Source organism: Giraffa tippelskirchi, chromosome 13 (genome assembly GCF_054371585.1).
Source record: "Giraffa tippelskirchi isolate mGirTip1 chromosome 13, T2T-mGirTip1v1.2.pri, whole genome shotgun sequence".
Taxonomy (NCBI): domain Eukaryota; kingdom Metazoa; phylum Chordata; class Mammalia; order Artiodactyla; family Giraffidae; genus Giraffa; species Giraffa tippelskirchi.
Window position 1 is genome coordinate 32940339 of NC_137287.1, and position 8389 is coordinate 32948727.

Consider the following 8389-nt stretch of genomic DNA (forward strand, 5'->3'; position numbering starts at 1 on the left):
TCTGAAATGTGCACTTCATGAGTTTTGGAAAATGCATCCATCTGTGTAACCTACAATCCTGTCACTACACATGGCATTTCCATCACACCAGTAAATTCTTACGTGCCCCATTTCCAGTCAATTTCCCACAAAAGGCAACCATTTTTTCTGATGTTTTTCATCATATATGAGTTTTACCAATTTTAAAACTTGATATAAATGGAATCAACCAGTATGTTGTCTCATGTGTCCAGCTTCTTTCACTCAGCATAGAAGTAATTTATCTGTCATTATGTATATAAGTAATTCATCCCTGTTTACTACTAAATTGTTAGTCCATTGTAGAAGAATGCTACAGGCTATTTCTATATTTCTTTGTTACTGCTTATTTTGGTTGTTTCCAACTTGGGGCTATGATGAAGTTGCTCTCAGCATTCTTACACAAGTTTTTTGGTGGACGTATATTTCCATTTCTCTCTGGTATATACCTAAGAGTAGAATTGCTGAGTTTTTAGGTGGAAGCTGAGAATTCTTCCTAAAGTAGTTGTACCGTTTTACACACCAGCCAGCAATGTGTGAGGGTTCCTGTTGCTTCACACCTTTGCCAACTTTCCGTGTTGTCAGTCTTTTTAAGTTTTAGTTATTCAGGTGAGGGTACAGTGACCTGTCATGGTGGGTTTAATTTTGTATTTCCCTGGTTACTAATGGTGTTGAGCACATTTTCCTGTATTTATTTGAGATTCACTTATTTGTTTGTAAGAGGATGTTCAAGGCTTTATCCTTTTTTTCTTTCTTTGGCTGCACCAAGTGGTATGTGGGATCTTAGTTCCCTCACCAAGGATTGAACCCATTCTCCCTGCATTGAGAAGAAGTCTTAACCACTGGACTGCCACAGAAATCCCACTTTGTCCAGTTTTAATTAGATTGTTCTTGGACAGAGAAGCCTGCTGGGCTGCTGTCTATGGGGTTGCACAGAGTCGGACATGACTGAAGCGACTTAGCAGCAGCAGCAGCAGCTTTATTACTAACTTGCAGGAGTTCCTTATATATTCTGATGCAAATCATTTGTCAGATATGTGTTTTGCAAATATTTTTTCACAGTCTATGTTTTCTTGGTTCATCTTTGTAAGCGTGACTTTTCATGAGCAAAATCATTTAATTTTGATGAAGTCTAATGTATCATTTTTTCTTTTTCCTTTATGTGTTTTACTTATGAAAGTTTTAACCACTCCCAAGTCATATGGATTGTCACCTCTATTTTTTTTTCCTAAAATTCTATACTTGTGATTTTTATGGTTAGGTCCATTGTTGTTGGTCAGTCTCCAAGTAGTGTTCAACTTTTCACAGACCCATGAACTACAGCATGCATAGTCCCTCTCAAATCAATTTTTTGGTATGGCATAAGGAAGAGATAAAGGTTTATTTTTCTTTCCCTAATGAACTGCTTTGGTGTCTTTGTCTAAAATAATTTAACCACATGAGTCAATTTCTGTACTCTCTGGGCCATACCATTGATTTAGTTGTTCTTTTATTTTGCCAATATCACAAGCTTTATGATAAGTCTGCTAAGTCTGGAACTAAGGGTGACAGTTACACAGTATCACATTATGTACTTAATGCCACTGAACTGTACATTTGAAAACTGATGAAATGGTACATTTTATGTTATGTTTTGTTGTTATTCTGTCCCTAAGTTGTGTCTGACTCTTTGTGACCCCATGGACTGCAGCACACCAGTCTCCCCTGTCCTTCACTGTCTCCTGCAGTTTACTCAAATTCATGTCCACAGAGCCAGTGATGCTGTATAACCATCTCATCCTCTGCTGCCCCCTTCTCCTTTTGCCATCAGTCTTTCCAGCATGTTAGGTGCATTTTGTCCATAATATAAAGAATGTACTGAAAACTTTTCAATTCCTACTGCCCTTGGTGACTTCCTAACAGTCCAGTGGTTGAGACTTAACCTTCCAGTGCATGGGATGTGGATTTAATCCCTGCTTATTTAACTTATATTCAGAGTACATCATACGAAATGCCAGGCAGAATGAAGCACAAGCTGGAATCAAAATTGACAGGAGAAATATCAATAACTTCAGATATGCAGATGACACCACCCTTATGGCAGAAAGTGAAGAACTAAAGAGCCTCTTAATGAAAGTGAAAGAGAGAGTGAAAAAGTTGGCTTAAATCTTAACATTCAGAAAACTAAGGTCATAGCATCTGGTCCCATCACTTCATGGCAAATAGATGGGGAAACAAGGAAAACAGTGAGAAATTTTATTTTGGGGGGCTCCAAAATCACTACAGATGTGACTGCAGCCATAAAATTAAAAGATGCTTGCTCTTTGGAAGAAAAGCTATGATCAACCTAGACAGCATATTAAAAAGCAGAGACATTCCTTTGCCAACAAAGGTCCATCTAGTCAAAGCTATGGTTTTGTCAGTAGTCATGTATGGATGTGAGAGTTGGTCTATAAAGAAAGCTGAGTGCCGAAGAATTGATGCTTTTGAACTGTGGTGTTGAAGAAGACTCTTGAGAGTCCCTTGGACAGCAGGGAGATCCAACCAGTCCATCCTACAGGAGATTGGTCCTGAATATTCATTGGAAGGACTGATGCTGAAGCTGAAACACCAATACTTTGGGCACCTGATGCGAAGAACTGACTCATGGGAAAAGACCCTGATGCTGGGAAAGATTGAAGGCAAGAGGAGAAGGGGACGACAGAGGATGAGATGGTTGGATGGCATCACTGACTCAATGGACATGAGTTTGAGTTAGCGCTGAGAGTTGGTGATGGACAAGGAAGCTTGGCATGCTGTTGTCCATGGGGTCGCTAAGAGTCCGACGTCATTGAGCCACTGAACTGAACTGAGCAGGGAGCTAAATCCCACATGCCTAGTAGCAAACACCCACATGCCTAGTAGCAAAAACCCAAGACACAAAACAGAGGCAATATTGTAACAAATTCAGTAAAAACTTTAAAAATGGTCCACATCAAATAAAAAAAATTTCCTACTGCCCTTGACCTCTCAGGGAAATGTTGCTCTATTACCCACTTCTTCCTCTCTGACACCTTCTCATCCCAAGGCTTCTGGACTGAGGGTGTCCATCATTTTGTTGTCCTTCCTGGAGCCCCGTCTTTCCCTTTCCTCCTCCCTCCTCTTCATGTTGGTCTTTCCCAGGACTCTGTTTCCTCCTCTCTGCTCTTCTTACTCAGAGTATGATCCTTGGGAGGTCTCAACAATCCCATGGCTGCCCTTCCATTTCCATCTGTGTCCTCAGCCCAGTCCCCTTTCTCAGGTCTAGACCTTTATTGGAAGATGTCTCTTGGATCCCCTACTAGGTTGTTCAGCCAACACCTCAAGTCCACCAGGTCCCAAACCTAACTCAACATTCCTCTCTTTTCCCCAAATCTCCTTCCCCACCTCCAATGTTGCCCACTTTACTCACTACCTATGTTACCTTGGGAAAGTTCCTGAAGTTCATCTTACCTGTCAGGACTATGGCTAGAGAAAGATAGTCAGGAAAAGGGGGGATTGGGAAAGAGCTTAAAGATGGAAGTCTGTGCAAAGGAATGGGCAGGTTTAGCAAAGATGAGGGAAGCTGAAGCACCCTGGGCTGCCAACGATGGAGAGCCATCCTCACCGCAGGAATAAGAAAAGGGAGAATTTCCCAGAATTCAGTGAGAGCTGTGGGACAGGGCTACCTGACACACACTGTCAGGTAGAGAGGAATCTGGTCCTTGCCAACTCTGTGCCCATCAGGGATGGAGGCAGGGGAAGAAATCTCTCCAGTGACTCTTCCCTCTCACACCCCAGTCTCCAGGTGATGTCTCGTACTGGCTGACTCTAACCAGAAGCCAGACGGCCAGGAAACCTGGTTCAAGCAGTACAGAGAATCCAGTCTCTGGGTCAAAGCAGAGTGGAGAATGAATCCGGCAGGACAAACAGAATACCCAGCACAATCACAATGCCTCTTTGCTCTCGTATATAAAACTGGCATTAGAATTGTACCTACCTAAGGACTTCCCTGGCAGTCCTGTGGTTAAGACTCTGCACGTCCAACGCAGGGGGCATGGGTTTGATTCCTGGTCAGGGAACTAAGATTTCACATGCCACACTGTGTGGCCAAATAATAAATAAAACACAGACATACACATGCACGAAGAATAGTACCTACCTAGTGAATCTTTCACGAGCAGTAAATGCTTTATCATGCATAAAGCACCCAGAACACCGTCTGACATATAATAAAATCTCAATAAATGTTTATTACCATGTTTCTTTTCTTCCTTCTTGTCAACTTGATTGAACTAATCCAAAAACAGTTCGAATAAAAGCTTCTAGCTCCAAGAGAAGACCGCTGTCCAAAACATGCCTAATAAGTCTTGGTTGTCCCAATTTGTGCAGCAGTATGCTTTGCTTATCAACATCTACTCTTTCTGGAAACTGACAGGTAATTTTCTTACCACTTAGCCACTGATTTCTCATATGCAACAAATATATAAATGCATCCATCATCCATTGTGAGGCTGATTTTGAGCAGACTGTGAAACTCAATGGCCTGTTCTGATTATTTCTGGAATCCATAGGTGAATTGAGATTCACTTGCCTTGAATTTTATGAAAAGCTCATCTTTTATTATCATCTCCTGTCAAGCCAGCCTTGTGTTGGTTGCTTCAAAGAATTACAAAGTGTGTAATTATATCTATAGGGATATGTTACATTTAAACCACAATTAGAGGAACAACAAATACGCATGACGGCAAGTATGAAACAACCACATAAGTGCATAAAATTAGTTGCAATTCCCCTAGCTTCACAACATATCCATAGTATGATTACGCTATATACTATACATCATATATTGAATATTGCATATTACATTATGTATTAAAGCAAAAGTTTTTCAGTTGGACAGTACAGGGTAAAATGTAGGTTCTGTCATATACTAATTCTATGAGTTTGGAAAATTTATGTGCTGTGCTTAGTCGCTCAGTTGTGTTGGACTCTTTACGACCCGGGTCCTCTGTCCAAGAGGACAGAGGATTCTAGAAGCAAAAACACTGGAGCTGGTTGCCATGCTCTCCTCCAGAGGATCTTCCCAACTCAGGGATTGAATCCAGGTCTCCTGCATTGTGGGTGGATTCTTTACTGTCTGAGCCACCAGGGAAGGAAAACTTATGGATAATCTTTAAAATTCTTTTATCTCAGTGACTTCCCCGGCCATTTGGTGGTTAGGACTGGGCACTACCAAACCAGGGGCTCAGGCTCAGTTGCTGGGTAGGGAACCAAAAGCCCATGTACTGGGCAACCAAAAAATAAAATTAATTAAAAGAATTCATTTCTCTTGTTGCAAAATGAAGACATTGATGTCCAATTTGTTGGACAGAACAGAATTGTTCATAGAAGTAAGTGTGAAACTATACTATTGGAACCCAGGGTGGACCACCCCAAAATGTGCCTTATTGGCATATTGATTATTTTGAGTTAAAATTACTTAAGAAATGGCCAAGGCAGAGGTACACTCTGACCCTCCGCTCTGTCTCTCTGAAAGCAGGAAGGAAATCTCCACTGTGAAATGTGCACTCCTTGCATCTGGAGGTAGAAGGACACCCTTGTCACCAGAGACATGGAATTAGGGCTAGGAAGCCTACATAAGGGCTTCCCAGGTGGCACTAATGGTAAAGAATCCACTTGTCAAGGCAGGAGATGCAAGAGATGCAGGTTCAATCCCTGGGTCAGGAGTATCCCCTGGAGGAAGAAATGGTCACCCACTTCAGTATTCTTGCCTGAAAAATCTCACAGACAGAGGAGACTGGTGGGCTACAGTCCATGGGGTCGTAGAGAGTTGGACATGACTGAGCGACTAAACACATACACAAATCCACAGCCTACATAAATAAACCTTGTCACTTTTGTAACTGATGACCACAAGCCCTAACTCTGTTTAGATTCTTCACCAGTTAAGCACCCAAAAACCTAAGTTTCTTTCTCCTGTCAATTCCTCACAGATTTACTGCTTCTCTGTCTAAAAACATATATAAAAGTTGTCTGCTTTGACCGCTTCTTAGGTTCTATTTCTATGAGATCTCCATGCATGCAAATAAAAATTGATTCGTTTTCCTCTTTTTCAACTGTCTTATTATTAGCCCAGCCACAAGCACTCAAGAGGGACAGAAATGGAAATCTTCACTTCTTAACAATACATGGGATGCCTAGTCCTGGGCCCCAAAGATGATTTGTGCTCCATAAATTAAAGATTTGGGGGAATTCCCTGGAGGTCCAGTGATTAGGACTCTGAATTTCCACTACAGGGGGCTCAGGTTTGATCCCTGGTCAGGAAACTAAGATCCTACAAGACACACAGTGAATCCCCCCCCAAAAAATTAAAGAGTAGATTATTATGGAAAATCATATTTCTGTTTATCAATATTTACAGTTTATTGGATGGATCATTACTTTATTTCCCAAAGAGCTATATCTGGAAGAAGAAATGCTTGCTGTTGTTGTTCAGTCACTAAGTTGTATCTAACTCTTCATGACCCCATGGACTACAGCATGCCAGGCTTCCCTGTCCACTATCTCCCAGAGTTTGCTCAGATTCATATCCACTGAGTTGGTGATGCCATCTAACCATCTCATCCTCTGCTGCCCACCCCACTTCTCCTCCTGCCTTTAATCCTTCCCAGCATCAGAGTCTTTTCAAATGAGTTGGCTCTTCGCATCAGGTGGCCAAAGTATTGGAGCTTCAGCTTCAGCATCCGTCCTTCCAATGAATATTCAGGACTGATTTCCTTTAGGATTGACTGGTTTGATCTCTTTGCTGCTCAAGGGACTTTCAAGAGTCTTCCCCAACACCACAATTTGAAAGTATCTGTTCTTCAGCACTCAGCCCTCTTTATGGTCCAGCTCTCATCTGTACATGGCTACTGGAAAAAAAACATAGCTTTGACTATATGGACCTTGGAAAACTTTACAATTTGCAACGAGTCTTTACCTGGAGGGAAGAAGTGACTAGGCCAGGTCATGGGAACATCTTCCAGGTACATCTTACTGCAACATGGCCTCCTCCTCATTGCCACAGACCTCAGGCTCCTCTAAAGACAGAGGTTTCTAGGGAAGTCCTGTCACAACATCTCCATTCAGACTAGCTCTCGGGAGGTCATCACTCAAGTTTCTTCCATTGCTCAATCTGAGTATGTGGGGGCCCTCTTATCTAAGCTGCATACCACTTCTCAGGATGAAATGTCCTTGGGCGTTTCACACATGCAAAAGCACCAGGTCAGAAAATCCTGAAAAGACTCTTGAGAGTCAATGTTAGGATGAGACAGCTCTTTTCTGTCTCAGATGCCTCTGGGGATGAGCGAAGGCATAAATTAAATCAACAGATTTAAGAAAATGAAAAGATATGAGGAAATGGATTTGTTATCATGGTCCCTGGACCAAACCCTCGATTAAAAAACACCCAGATTAGAAGGTGGTATTAAATCAGACTTATGAGCAGGCAGGCAGCAAGGAAATACTCATAATAATGGTAAATGTAATGATAACTATGACTAAGCTTTTTGAGTTTTTACTATGTACCAGGCATTGTGCTTTCTATATTCGAGTTCTTAAATCTTCAAAACAATTCTGTGGAAATCGTGCTATTATTTTCTGTATTTTTTCAGATGAGTAAGTTGAAACAGAGAAGACAATAAATTTGCCCGAGGTCACACAGCTAATAAGTGGCAGATCTAGGATTCAAACCCAGGCAGCTAATTCCAGTCTAGACACAACCAGCCTCTGACATTGGCTTTTCTCCCAAATGAAAATATGCTGATGTGAGTGTAGGTAAGTGACAAGGAGAATCTGATATTTGCAAGCACCCTTTTAAATGGAAACACATATATTATCCAGGTAAGTTAATCTGAGAGGTGGGGAGATTTCCGCAAGCCCCAAGAATAAAAAGACAATGGCACAAAAAATGATTGTGCTGCTTTCTTCATATTTTGCAGGAATCTACCTGGGTGTTCATTGGAAGGACTGATGTTGAAGCTGAAACTCCAATACTTTGGCCACCTCATGCGAAGAGTTGACTCATTGGAAAAGACCCTAATGCTGGGAAGGATTGGGGGCAGAAGGAGAAGGGGACGACAGAGGATGAGATGGTTGGATGGCATCACCGACTCGATGGACATGGGTTTGGGTAAACTCCGGGAGTTGATGATGGACAGGGAGGCCTGGCGTGCTGCGATTCATGGGGTCACAAAAAGTCGGACACGACTGAGTGACTGAACTGAACTGAACTGATCTATGCCACATCTTCTTTATCCATTCATCTATCAATGGACATTTAAGTTGTTTCCGTATCTTGGCTTTCGTGAATAGTGCTGCTATGAACATATGGGGCACGTGTATTTTTTTGAAT